The sequence below is a fragment of the Pseudophryne corroboree genome, chromosome 4, assembly GCF_028390025.1.
Source record: "Pseudophryne corroboree isolate aPseCor3 chromosome 4, aPseCor3.hap2, whole genome shotgun sequence".
Taxonomy (NCBI): domain Eukaryota; kingdom Metazoa; phylum Chordata; class Amphibia; order Anura; family Myobatrachidae; genus Pseudophryne; species Pseudophryne corroboree.
Window position 1 is genome coordinate 619,779,188 of NC_086447.1, and position 14,908 is coordinate 619,794,095.

The 14,908-nt window shown below is 43.7% G+C and overlaps 1 long non-coding RNA gene across 1 annotated transcript in view; it reads left to right on the forward strand.

The window, feature by feature from the left end:
- LOC134911646 (uncharacterized) overlaps nt 1-2,383 on the forward strand; it is a 40,016-nt gene extending 37,633 nt beyond the window's left edge. Inside the window, exons 2-3 of the long non-coding RNA XR_010176736.1 lie at nt 1,917-2,050; nt 2,194-2,383. This is a non-coding gene — a long non-coding RNA (uncharacterized LOC134911646). The remainder of the gene's footprint in view (nt 1-1,916; nt 2,051-2,193) is intronic.
- Nucleotides 2,384-14,908: the final 12,525 nt, after the last annotated feature.

Below are 14,908 nucleotides of genomic sequence, written 5' to 3' on the forward strand. Positions count from 1 at the left end.
TTTATCTGGTGCTAGTGGATTTTATTGCAATATCTGGGAAGGGGGCTCCAGACAGCAGTCAAGGTGTGATCCAGGTATTACAGAGTCTCACCAGCTAGTTGCTCTGCAGATGTCAGGGTCCAGAAGTAAATATCCAAAATGGCTGCCGCTCCCCTAACTTGTCTTCAGGCTGGCAGCCTCTGTCTCTCACAGCTTCCATTAGTAACTGACCCCCCAGGGGATCTTTGTCCAATACCGCTCCCCTGTTGACTGCACAATTTGAGGATCTGGACCTTCGCACTGGAAGTACGTTTCCGTCGGGCACCCATCACCAATTGAGGCCACGGCTTTTGGAGCGGAGGTAGGCTGCAACCTACAGAGACTCCCAGAGTGTCTCCCAGCTCCGTGAACCTCACCTCCGCCACCACAATCAGGAGTGTAGGTGAGAGGTGCCCAGAGGGGCCAGATGAGGCTGTTATCTGGTGCAGGGGACAGCAGTATAGAAGATGAAAATAGGAAAGATGAAAAATTAGACATAATACTCACAAATGGGGACAGAATATCAGACATAAATGTGGGAGAAAACCTAGGATCCAGTGATCATCAAGCAGTATGGTTTACTATAAATACCAACTCATGTAAAAAAACAAAAAAAAACTCCAAAGGTGTTGAATTTTAGAAAGAAAGATTTTGCACAGATTGCAAGTTGTGTTAGCAATTCATTAGCAAATTGGAGAAACTTGGAAGGAGTGCAGGAGAGGTGGAAGAAATTACAAACTTCAATACTAAAAGCAACAGACCTTTGCATCAAAAGGGTTAGGAAAAGCACAAGGAAAAGAGGTATCAACTAGTGTGGAAGCAAAAAATATGGCTTTTAGGAAATATAAGCAAACTCAATATAATGAAGACAAAGGGGTATATTCAATAGCTGTTGGAGTTGATCCAACTGTCGGAAACTGGGGCCTTTCCGACAAAGTTTGTTGGATTACGACTGTCGGATTCAATCCGACTATTCAAAACCCTGGTTTCCGACAGCAAACTTGACGGAACGGTTCCATTCCGACTGTAGGATTCCTGTAATGAGTAGTAAATGGCAATCCGACAGCTTTCTGACAGAACTCTATTCAATAGAAGACTGTCAAAAACCTTTCAGTGTTTTTTTGTGTGGAATCTGACAGTGTGCTTCCCACTATTTTTTTAGGTGGAAATGTAAAAAAAATGTTTTGTTTCTTCTGGTCTCCTCATGCATATATATGCATATATTGATTATATATATATATATATATATATATATATACCAGGCTGAATTCCGGCATTCACCTCTGCATATAGTATAAATGATACTAATTCCAGTGCCCTCAGTATCACACTGCTCGGCTGCAGTGTTACTCGCATATAAACACCCTGCTGCGGCAATGAAGCAGGTCTCCTGGTCAACATTTCAATGTTTACCACATCCTGACGAAAATGTGGTAAACATTGAAATGTTGACTAGGAGACCTGCTTTATTGTCTTTTTGTCTGAGTGCCGCAGCAAGGTGTTTTTATATATATATATATATATATATATATATATATATATATATATATATATTTATTTATTTATTATTATTATTTTTTTAAAGTCACTTCAATTTATTTATTTTTTTATATTTTTTTTACACTTGTGTTTTTTTAACAATATTCTTGAAAACACTGAACCCCTCTCATGTGGCTCTGACCCCTTTTTCTCCCATGACGGCCTACTTGTGTTGTGGCCCCCCACTGTGGTATATCCAGGAGTACCCTTCAGGTGAGATGCCTCACCCCAAACTTGCTACGCTGCGACACTTGCATTTTTTTTTTTTACCAATATTGTGTACCTGGGCTCCACTTTTGCTGTTTGGTACAAAACACACTGTAATACCTTTTGATTAAATAATCTTTTCTCTTCCACAGGTTTCTCTGGAATGTTCTTGAAGACCTGGAACACGTCTCCAGCTGAATGTTGCGCTACTGACCCCCCTTCTTCCCTGACGGCCTACTGAAGATGTGGCCCCCAACACTGCGGTGTGACCATGAGTACCCTTCAGGTGAGATGCTGTACCCTAATCCAGCAATGTTGTGACAATTGTGTTTTTTCAAATTACCAATGCAGTGTACCTGGGCCCCTCTTTGGAAAGTGGAATGAAACACACTGTTATACCTTGTCATTAAACCTTTTTCTCTTCTGCAGGTTTCCCCTGGATGTACTTGAAGACCCTGAACCTCTCTACAGTGGAAAGTGGCGCTGACACCCCCCTTTCTACCATGACGGCCTACTTGTAATGTGGCCCCCCATGTCGTGATGTGTTGCCCACTATCACTACTACATGTAACACTGTCCACCCCAAAATCAATTTGGTTTACAGTTAAAGAAAACACAATTTTTGGAAGTATTTTAAAAGTTTATTGATTAAAGAAAGTTTAAAAAAAATTGACTTTAAAAATAAAACTTGAAAACTTAATTCTTTCAGTGTGATTCTTGAACTAGATAGACCATTATGTTTTATTGTTGTAGAATACCTGAAACAAAGAGAAAAATACACATAAGTACTTGAATGTTAAGTTCATGGTTCTCAAAACATTTCCCTCTAGCTGTTGTGGAACTACACAGCCCAGCACTCCCTGCCACCTGGTGGCAGAGAATGCTGGAAGGTGAAGTTCTACAAGAGCCTAGAGCAGGGATGGGGAACCTAAGGCCCTCTAGCTGTTGTGGAACGACACAGGCCAGCATGCCTTTGCAACAGTTTTGCTTCTTGGACATGGTAAAACTGTTGCTGGGCATGCTGGTATGTTTAGTTCCACAACAGCTGAGGGCCGGGGGTTCCCCTTCCCTGCACTATGCTACGGCTCTCCTGCTGCTGTGGAACTGCACATCCCAGCATGCCCTGCCACAGTTTTGATATTAAGACATGCTAAAACTGAGGAAGGGTATGCTGGGATGTGTAGCTCCACAGCAGCAGGAGAGCCACAGGTAGCAGTCCCATGGCCTAGTGCAGTGGTTCCTCACCTTGGTCCACAAGTATCCCCAACAGTTTATGTTTTCCAGGTCTACTCACAAGTTTGCAAGTAATATAATTTGCTCCTCCCTTGGGTGTTTTACCATGTAGCACTGATTAAAGTTTAGAACTGTCCAACTGTTAGGGAACCTGTAAAACATGAACTGTTGTGGACACTTGTGGACAGATGTTGGAAACCACTGGCCTACTGGGACTAGGTTTGTGTGGTTGGGTGTTGCATGAGACATGTTACTCACCATTGTTACCTCTCCATGGTCTTCGATTTCCTGAAGCCGAATTTTGGACCATCCCTATTGGAAAACACAACAGGTGAATAATCCTCTAACACATCATGGGACAAACTCAAATCATTTAAAAAAGAATAGAAATGTGGGATCAGAATTTGCACTTTTTGGCCCGTTTGAATAAACCGTTACCAAAATATAAAGGAGCTGTCATCCTTTCACCACATTTTTACACGCACGCACATGTATACCTAAGATCGTATGCCCAACTCCTTTGTAATTTAAAACCTACTCAGGGGAAAATTACGTTACATTAAAAAGAAAAAAATAAACTAATTGGAGGGAGAAAAGGGGGACACAAAAATATACATAAAAAAAGAATGAAATTATACAACCGTGTTTTTTAGTCTCCAGTATCCTCTTCTTCATCCAGATCCGGAATTGGTGGTGTGTTTGGTGGTGGTGGCCGTCTTCTTGGAGGTGTTGTTGGTTCAGCTGCTAGCATCTGCCTGTAGACGGGGTACATCCCTTGATACTCTTAGTATTGTTATGATTGTCCATACCAGGGTGTTGGTGAAGCAAGGGCATACGGTGGTCTGTGCAGCTGGTGGTGGTTGTGGTCTTGGCGTTGGTTGCTGTGCTCCAGGAAGTTTTTCCGAGATGAGCTGTGTGGATTTCGCGATGAGGCTGAGACTTGCTGATGTTTGCTGGTGGCTGGCTGCCATGCTGTCCATTGCGGCACTTTGACACGCCGAGTTGTCCACCAATTTGCAGACAGCTGTTGTGAGAATGGTGTGTCGATCCTCTTGCTGTGTCTTCTGAATTTCTTGGAAAGTGTTGGCCATACTCTCCATTGTCCTCCTCATGCCCTCCATTTGGTTGTTGATTGTGTCTCTGAAGGAGTCCTGATGCTGCTGCATCTCAGCAGCCAGGGTGTTGACTCTCTCCACTTGTGAAGGTGGTTTTCCTTATTGAAGATCTGCCACCACTGGAATTGCTGAAGCTGAAATGTAAAAAAATAAATTAGTTACAGCGCATATTACATTTGTAAGGGATTTAGCACAAACTTTTTAATGCGAAAAACATTATACATATCTATATACTAATTACTCACCAAGAGGCATGGAAACAGGTGACTGTGGATCCACATCTTCCTCTTCCGATTCTTCCTACAGTAAGTCCGGCCTGAAGTATGGTCCAATTCCTGATGCCAATCTGGAGCTGGTTTGTGGCATGTCTTCTGTTAGAATAATAAACAAGATAAATACACCAAAAATTGAGTACTTTCAAGTTTAGCATTACCCCAAAAAAACCAATGCAAGCAAATTTCTACCTTCTTGGGTCTGAGGTCCCACCGGTCCTGGGACATCCCTGACTTGACCCATGTCTTCTCTTGAAACTCTTCTGCTTGGGACTAAAGAAGGTTCTGAGTGGCTGCCTTCAAATCCCGCAAAAGTATCCTCCAAAACTCCTGTGGACTCAAACATGCTGGGGATGGCTGGTGTGTCGAGTGGCACAGATTCGTCCAGTTCTGTGGCAGGAGGTTCTTCGGAAACATGCTGTTCCATCCTGGTGTCTGATGTTTGTGGAGCTGTCCTCTGTTCTCCTGCTGTCTTCTTAGATCTCCTTCATGGAGGTTCCTCCACCTCAGCATGAACTCGGCTCTTTGTGAGGAGTCCACATTTCCAGATGTACCTTGAACCATGATGGGGTTAATTCTTTGTCGGATGGTATTCTCCCAGGATGTCCATTGGAGGTTTAATTCGGGTCCACCTCCGGTTCCCATCTCATGGCGTCGCTTCATTACCATCTTCTTCTTTACTTGTCTTCTGCGGTCGCTGTATCTCTTCATGTAGTTCCTGAAGTCCCGACGGATTCCAGAAACTGCAGTGACTCTGTCGGCAATGCCATTCCAAATCTTCCTTTTAAGTTTTGCTTTGCTCTGTGCACTTGGTCCGTACAGCATGTCATAGGATCTGTCCACAACTTCGACCAAGGCACTGCTCTCTGATTCACTGTAATGTGGGATCTTCTGAGTCTTCCTTCCGGGTTCCTCTGGTGGGCTGTTGACGGAAGGTTCTTCTTGCTGACTTGTAGTCTTCTGGGGCAAGAAAAAAAAGACTATAAATTTCACAACTGAACTTTGGATGTGCCTACCGGTATGCGAGTGTACCTAGCAGTGCACAAACTGACCTGTGGGTGTGCCTACCAGTATGTTAGTCTACATGGCAGTGCACAAACTGACCTATGGGTGTGCCTACCAGTATGTGAGTCTACCTGGCAGTGCACAAACTGACCTGTGGGTGTTGCAAAGTGAGAGTTAGTGTTTCCGGCTGCAAGTGTGGAATGTGACTTTTTAAGTACCTGGCTTGGCCTTGTCCTTGCTTGTTTAGGATGTGGTCGACGTTCTTTGGTTGGCCGTTAAGTCTCCATATCTTCTTCCTGGGTTGGGTCCCACTCCTCTCCGCTGGTCAGGGATTCTTCTGAGATGTGGGGGGAAGGGGAAGCATATGGTCGGTTGGCTCTGCACTATACTGCCAGCATGCCCTGCCACCTTAAACAAGTTAAAACCAGCAGAGAATCCATTTAAAAAAACAAACAAATCAGCAGCCATTTTAAATTAACACAAATTACCCCACCCAAACTGCATCAAAGTACCCCAAAATCCATCAAACACCCCAACTTTACATGATGTAAGACCCCAATCCTGGAAAATAAAATAATAAAAAAAGACCAAAAAACACTTAATCTGCGGTGGCACTACATAGCCCAGCATGTCCTGCTACCTTAAACAAGTTAAAACCAGCAGAGCATCATTTTAAAAAAAACAACACATCAGCAGCCATTTTAAATTAACACAAATGACCCCACCCAAATTGCATCAAAGTACCCCAAAATCCACCAAACACGCCAACTTTACATGATGCAAGACCCCGAACCTGGAAGAAAAAAAAAACAACATCCAAAAAAACACTTTATCTGTTGTGGCACTACACAGCCCAGCATGCCTTGCCACCTTAAACAAGTTAAAACCAGCAGAGAATCCATTTAAAAAAAATACCTCAGCAGCCATTATAAATTAACGCAATTGAACCCACCCAAACAGCATCAAAGTACCCCAAAATCCACCAAACACCCCAACTTTACATGATGCAATACCCCCAAACAACATAAAACATTTTAAAAGCAGCCCTGCACACATTTTAAACATGCCCAAACCCCACCCAAACAGCCCCAAAGTACCCCAAATACAACCCTACATTACATGATGCAATACCCCGTAACCGCATAATACAATTTAAAAGCACCTCTGCACACATTTAAAACACATCAGAGCAAGCCCAAAGTACATCACTTGCACCACTCCCCCAGCCATACATTACATGCTGCACACAAACATCATACAAACCACCACAAATGACCTCAGAAAAGCACCCATGCAGTACACATGCACCCACATGCAATGCCATACACACATATACCACAGTGGGTACTTACCTAAATGTGCAGAAACCAGTACCAAAATGACCTTTCCTTTGCCAAAGCTGTCTGTAGATGAAGAAGACGTGCTGGGCGTTTAGTTCACCAGGGTACACTGTACTACAGCAAAAGAATCCAAATCAGCACTTCTGCAGCACCTCTCTCCTCTCTGCAGGTTACCAAAATGGTGGCAAGAGCACGCTGCAAACAGCCATTTTAACAGATCCCCAATGGTGGGAATCCAGCAGCAATCCGCCCACAATACGACTGATTGTCTGCATTCCGACAAGGGGAGTGTCGGAATGCAAATGCATTGAATAAACCGGAATCAGTGACGCGCATCACTGATTCCAACTGTCGGGTCCTGTCGGAACGGAAAGCTGTAGGAAACTATGACATTTCCGACAGCTATTGAATATACCCCAAAGAGGTGCTCATTGTCAGGTGGGAAGAGGCTAAGAAGATAATCAAACATGCAAAGGCAGAAGCTGAGGAGAAGATCGCTCATTCAGTAGGTAAAGGGGGTAAAACTTTTTCCAGGTATACAGATGCAGCAATGCTCATAGTGACTGCGACCAGGCACAGGTGCAACTCGTTTGCCGTGATCCGTGCGCACATCAGCATGAGCGTGCATTTGCACCCACGACCATTAACATTGCATTGAGTGGCAAAAGGCACAGTCAGCCGCGACCCAGTGTGGGTGCAAGTAGACGCGCCGGCAGTGCCCGTGCAGCCGCTTGGCAGCCACTATGACTGTTGCTACATCTGTATAAGTGAAAGGAGAAAAGCAGATGGAGGAATAACAAGTCATAAAACAGAGAGTTAAGGTGGGTACACACTAGCCGACTGGCCAGTGTGTACCCTCGATATGTCTGTGAACTCCGTCGTTCACAGACATATCGCGTCGGCCCCGCAGCACAGCCGATGGCCAATATATCTACCGATATATTGGCGCATCGCTGTGTGTGGACGGGCGACCAGCCGTCCGTCCGTACACATGCCGGCGGTGATTGAAAGCTGAACTGGGCGGGCTGGTACACGCCCGCCCAGTTCATGACGTCAGTCCCCGATGGATCGGGCAGTGTGTATGCACAGCACACTGCCCGATCCGTCCATAGATATATCTGCAGATCAATTGATCTGCAGATATATCTATCAGTGTGTACCCACCTTTAGAGTCTGGTCAAAGGAGAAAAGGCAACAGCAGATCATCTAAATAATTATTTTTGCTCAGTATTTAATGGGGAGAGAGAGAGAGAGAGAGTGAGGGGAAGGGGCCACAGTTAAGTTGTAAGAACATTCATAAAAATTAGTTAGATACAAGCACATTTACAAAAGAGAGGGTCCTAACAGGGGTGTAGTACGGCTGACCGGCGGTCTCCCCGCCGGGATCCCGGCAGCATACCGACGCCGGGATCCCGGCGGGGAGGGGTGAGTGCAGCAAGCACCCACGAGTGGAAATAGTCCCTGTTGGTCGGCATGCCGACCATCGGGACAGTGACCCATCGGGCTGGTGGAGGAGGTCATGTGACTGTCGGTCAGCTGACCGGCGGTCACATGAATACCACCCCCTAACAGAACTCTCAAAACTGAAAGTGGATAAATCAATGGTGCCAGATGGGTTACATCCAATAATACTAAATGAGCTTGAAGGGGGGCTGGTTACACCATTAGCAGAATTATTCAAACAGTTATCAGCTACAGGAGTTACATAGTTGTTGAGGTTGAAAAAAGACAAACGTCCATCGAGTTCAACATGTATTATAATTTTATATTAATTAAATGTTGTATCCATGGATATTTTTTTCAGCAAGGAATTTATCTAATCCATTTTTAAACTTATTGATTGAATCCACCATTACTACTTTCTCTGGCAGAGAATTCCAAATCCTTACTGCTCTTACTGTGTAGAACCCTTTTCTCCGTTGTGTATGAATTTTTTTTTCTTCTAACCTCAGGGGGTGTCCTTGCGTCCTATGTAGTGTTTTTTTGATAAATCCTTGTATTGTACCTTTATGTATTTATAAATATTAATAATGTCTCCTCTCAATCGCCTCTTTTCCAGTGTAAACAAATCTAACCTTTTCGGTCTTTCTTCATAATACAGTGCCTCTAACCCTTAACCAGTTTGGTGGCTCGTCTCTGAACCCTTTCGACTTCCAAGATATCTTTTTTATAGTGAGGTGCCCAGAACTGTACACAATATTCCAGGTGCGGCCGCACCAATGATTTATAGAATGGCAGGATTATACTCTCATCCCTTGTCTCCATTCCCTGTTTTATGCATGCTTACACCTTATTTGCTTTAGTTGCTACATTTTGACATTGCGTACTGCTACTAAGTTTATTATCGATGAGCACCCCCAAATCTTTTTCAACTACCGTTATCCCTACATTGTGCCCATTTAGTTTATATGTTGCCCGATTGTTCTTAGTCCCAAAGTGCATAACTTTACATTTGTCTATATTGAACCTCATTCTCCATTTATCCGCCCAGACCTCAAGTCTAGATAAGTCATTCTGCAGAGACTCCACATCCTTGTCTGAATTAATAACTCTACATAATTTAGTATCGTCTACAAAAATTGACGATGTGCTTTCTAGTCCCTCTCCTAGGTCATTAATGAATATGTTAAAAAGCAATGGCCCGAGTACTGAACCCTGCGGTATTCCACTGAGCACTGAGGCCTATTCAGAGAACATATCTCAAATCCAGCTATTTACAGGATCCCAAACTGCATGGATATAATTTTAATTTTAAATTTTTTTTGGGGGGAGGGAACCATTCCAAACAAATCTTATTGACTTTTTTGACTGAATGACTAAAATAAAGATGAAGGTGGGGCCGTCGCTATAGCATATCTAGACTTTAGTATTGGTTTTGACATGGTCCCAAATCGCAGACTGCTTAATAAACTTGAAAGCGTGGATCTGGATTCTAAGATTGTTGAATGAATAAGAACTTGGTTGCAAGATATGAAACGGGGTCCTAGTAAATGGAGTACAGACTCAGGAGGAAAGGGTTACAAGTGGTGTTCCCCAGACATCTGTACTTGGGCCAGTGCTTTTTAATGTCTTTGTTAGGGACATTGCAAATGGTATCAAAGGGAAAATATGCCTTTTTTGCAGATGACACAAAAGTGTGAATAGGGCTGACACACCAGGAGGGGTGAAATAAATGATTGAGGATCTACTGTAGGTAGACTAGAGGAATGTGGCCGTTATATTTTAAAGCCAAAAAATGCAAACTCATGCACTTACAGTAGGTCTCAAAAATCTAAAGGATAAATATAGTATCACTGGCACTATAATGGAACATACTGAGGAGGAAAGGGATCTAGGAGTAACCATTTCAGTTGACTTGAAGACAGGTAAGCAATGTAACAAAGCAATGAGGAAGGCAGGCCAGGTGCTTCGCTGCATTGGGAGAGGAATCAGTAGCAGGAAAAAATAAGTAATAATGCCACACTATAGGTTATATGCATGATCTCATCTAGAATACTGTGTTCAGTTCTGGAGACCATATCTTCAAATGGATATAAATACATTAAAGACTGTACAAAAAAGGACAACTAAAATGGTGGAAGGTCTACACCACAAAACTTACCAAGAAAGTCTAAACGGTCTTAATATTTATAGTTTAGAGCAGTGGTTCTCAACCGCGGTCCTCAAGTACCCCCAACAGTTCATGTTTTCCAGGTCTCCTCACAGGATTGCAAGTGAAATAATTTGCTCCACCTGTGGGTCTAAATGTGTCAGTGAGTAATGAATACACCTGTTCAACTGCTAGGTGACCTGGAAAACATAAACTGTTGGGGGTACTTGAGGTTGAGAACCACTGGTTTAGAGCAGAGAAAGTAAAGGGGGGACATGATAGAGACTTTCAAATACTGTATGTCAAGGGTTTTAACAAAGTCCAGGAGGGAAACATTCTTCAAAGGATAATTAGTACTAAAATATGAGGACATGAACTGAAACTGGAGGGAGGTAGGTTCAGAGGAAATTTGAGGGAAAATTACTTCACAGAAAGTGGTTGAGGATACCAAAAGGTCAAAAAGGGGCAGACTTAATGGGCCAAATGGTTCTTATCTGCCATCAGTTTCTACGTTTCTATGGGACAAGTACTTAAAATGAAAAGGAACTGTTTTCTTTTTAGTAGCCCACACTCATCCCTTTTCTATTTTTCAACATTCCCCAACCAAATGCCTTTTCTTCACTTCATGTATACAATAATCCTGCTTTACTGATATATCTTGAGGCTGTGGGAGGGGTCCTACAAACCACTTTCTAGATGGTACTGCCTGGCGAGTGACAATAATCTTTATCTCCCCCCCCCCCCCCGTAGAGTCCACAGAGCCGATTACCATAGCTGAAATCCATGACCTCCCAGTGTGTAGATTTCCAAACCATTTTATGCCATAGCCAGATCTGCCAAGTGGCATTACACCCTCTCTACTTCCCATTATTTGTTTCTGAATGACCTTCAGGAGTGCACTATGCCCAGTACTTCAGAGCCCATTTTCTATGGGTCCTTCAATACAATAATAACTGCAGACCTAGCTTACATGTCACCATTCATGACGTCTAGAATCCTATCCTTTAAAGTGGTTAACTTGGTGATGACAGGTGAGCCAGTAGTATTTAATTTTTAGCAGTCAGCATTTGCCTCTATGGAAATCACTGGTTATAGTGAAGACTTGTTTCAGGTACCTTGATACAGTTCTGATAACTTGGAATAGGATGGGTATATTTTAGAGTAGTGAATATTTACATGAATATGGTGGAAACAGTGTCCAGACCTCAATCTGCTTCTGATTCATAGAATCAGAAGTAATTTGCAGCCAGGATCACTGTCACTGCCTGGTTTCCCTGATAGCCTTACAGGTGTAACAGCTGTACTCCCCTGATGGTGGCTCTACATTCAACCAACAAACCTTTCAAACGCTTTACACTTTGGCAGATTTGAAGGCTTAGAAGAGAAGATTGGCGGATTGCAGCAGAGGCAAGCAGTGGAAGTAGTTGTAAAAAATATCACTCAAAGGGACTGATTCTAAATCGGACATAGCTGTAGCTTTGTTCTTATCTACAGAGTGTGACTGTGATATCTACATTCCTAAATATTGATGAATCTGATTGGTGGACAACAGCATCGTGTTTATTTTTAAAAGCTAAAATTATTCTACCTGTGCTTTTGGTGACTTTATGCAAAAGCAGCAACAAACCCCTTCCCACAACCTCTTCCCACAGATCACATCATTGAAATGTCAGGTGCAGTTTCTGTGTTTGAGCATTGCTTCCTGTGTGAGCAACCACTATCATCGCAACACTCCAATAACATGTCCATAAAACAGACCATCTCCATGTACAGTATGTACTAAAACAACCTCCCTGTCACTGCCCAGTAATGCCCACTACATTCTTAACACAATTCTGAGACCATGCAGGTTAATAGCAACTCTATCTACAACATAGATGCATGTGCAGTAATAAAAAACTCTCCACTGCTTATAACATTGGCAATGTGTGCAACTCAGAATCAGGCCCAGAGAGTTCATTTATCTGTATTTTCTCCATAGTTTATATCTCCAAGCAGAATGAATATATCAGGAGTTCTACTCCATGTTGAATGTTATTCTCAATTTCTGTTTCAGGTGTCCCATGTGTCTATCTGTCTGTATTTAATTTGTCTGGATGTCCTTTGTTTGCTTGTTACAGTACATGGGATAAGTTGGTGACAATGAGGTCCATGTACTAATACCCCACCTATAGTGGAGATAAAGCTTCACCTGTTATTATTATTACGAAGCAGGAGGCAGATACCACAATTTTTTACTAAATATTACGCCGAGGAGAGTGCACACTCACCCTTTCAGCAGTGCCAGCGAGAGATACCTTGTCTTTACTAACTTTTATCCTGTCCTATCCTCTTAAGAAATCCACCCCACAAGCTTGTGCTCAGTGTACTCTCATGAAGTCTTGTGTGAACATGCACTGCAGCTTCAAGGCTTTTATTAAAACTACATTGTGAAAAGATAAAAACTACACACTGCTCCCCATTCACCCCTGCGCTAGGGAAGAATGGCTGCCGCTGATCGTTTCCCCAAGGCTGCAGCTGCATAGAGTTTCTAGAAGTGTGTGTGTGTTGGGAGGGGGGTGTGGGGGGCTACCTGGCTGGCTCTGAGTCCGGGCAGCAGACCAGCAGTGCCGCATTTTGTGTGTATTTAGGGGGCAGGGCCTAATTCTACAAAGTGTCCACTCCCATCAGAGACCTCTGTTGTAGTCAGGTAATGTATCTCTTGCTTGATCCCTCTCCCTCTCTCTCTCTCAATGACACTATCTTTCTTGCTACGCTCTCTCCCTGACACTGTCTCTCTCTCTCTCCGACACTGGGGGCTATCCAATTACCCTCGGTCAATGACCGCGAGTAATTGTATCGCTGGGGGCTATCCTATTAGCTCTGATGTGGTGGGATTCTCCCACCGATGCCGGCATTTATAACGGATTATGCTTTGGGCGCCCCAGGCACGGGCTGCTGGAGCCAGAATAACACATCGGCTTGGGGACTTATCCCCGATCCCATGTGTTATCACGTGATCGCGAGTCCGCTTTCGACCGATGAAAACGGCCTGTAATAGGATACCGCGATAATGACCATCAGTCATTAATCATGATATCCGTCTGTTTTCACCCACTGAAATGGCATCATGGGTAATTGGATACCTCCCACTGTCTCTCTCTACCTCTCTTTACCTCTCTCTCACTCCCTTCCTGATAATCTCTCTCTCCCTGACACTCTATCTTTATGACACTGTCTCTCCCTCTCTCTCCCTGACACTCTCACCCTAACACTGTCTCTCTCTCCCTGACAGACTCGCTCCCTCTTCCTGACACTTTCTCTCTCTCCCTCACTCTCTTGCTGACACTCTGACACTCTCTTTCTCTGACACTGTCTCTCTCTGACACTGTCTCCTTCTCTCTCTCCCTGACACGGTCTCTCCCCATGGCAGTCTCTCTCTCCCTGACACTGTCTCTTTCTCTCCCTAACACCATCTTTCTCTCCCTGACACTGTCTTTCTCTCCATTCCTCTCTCTCCCTCTCCTCTCGATGCTCTATCTCTGCCCCTCTCTCTCTTTCTCCCTCCCTTACACTTCCTCTCTCTCACTGTCTCTCTCTCCCTATTCCCTCTCTCTCTCTGGCACAGTCTCTCTCCTCCCTCTACCTGGCACTCTCTCCCTCTCTCTCTCTCCCTGACACTGTCCCTCTCTTCCTCTCTCTCTCCCTGACACTCTCTCTCTCCCCCTGACAATGTCTCTCTCTCTCTCCCTGGCACTGTATCTCTCCCTCCCTCTCTCTCTCCTGGATACTATCTCTCTCACGCCTTCTCTCTCTCCCCAACACTGTCTCTCCCCCCGGTACCTGTATTTCCTTCCCTCTCTCTCCCTGACACTGTCTCTCTCTCCCTGACACTATCTGTCTGACACATCTCTTTCTCTCTCCCTGATGCCCCCTCTCTCTCTACCCTCTAATCCATGTTTCTCTTTCTTCCTGACACCCTCTATCTCGCTCCTCTCTCTCTCTTTTTCTCTCATTCCCTCCATTTCCAAGAAACCCTCTCTCTGTCTGATTTCACCACTCTCTTCCTGTCTTTCTTGCTCCTCTCTCTCTTTCTCTCTCTCCTTCTTTCTCTCCCTATGGCACCCTCTTTGTATATCTCTCACTCCCCTTACTCTCCTGTAAGGGGAAGAGGGGTGGGGCCCTTTCAAGATATTGCTATTGGACCCACAAAGTTCTAGTTATGCCCCTGCCCCCAAATACCACAAAACCCTCAACAGCAGGGGACACTATATACTTAGTTGATGCATTTATGTTTTGTTGGGGTTGTTGGTAAGTTTATTCTGCTACATATCTGCATATGCAGTTTCCTCTTAATTGGAGATAGGAAATGTGGTTTTATGATCCCGTGGAATGAATACAAATAATCTGCATAGGAATGATGTGCCGTAAACTCATTATTTGTTATGATTTTAATTAGAAATAATCAACTTGTTTATGGTTTTTAATCATTTTTTCCTTTTTCCATTTACCTTGTAATTTTTTTGCTTCATTATATTTATGTTTTAAATTACAATATTGATTAATTCAGTAACATTTTAATAACTCTGTGTTCTATCATTTTAATAATTT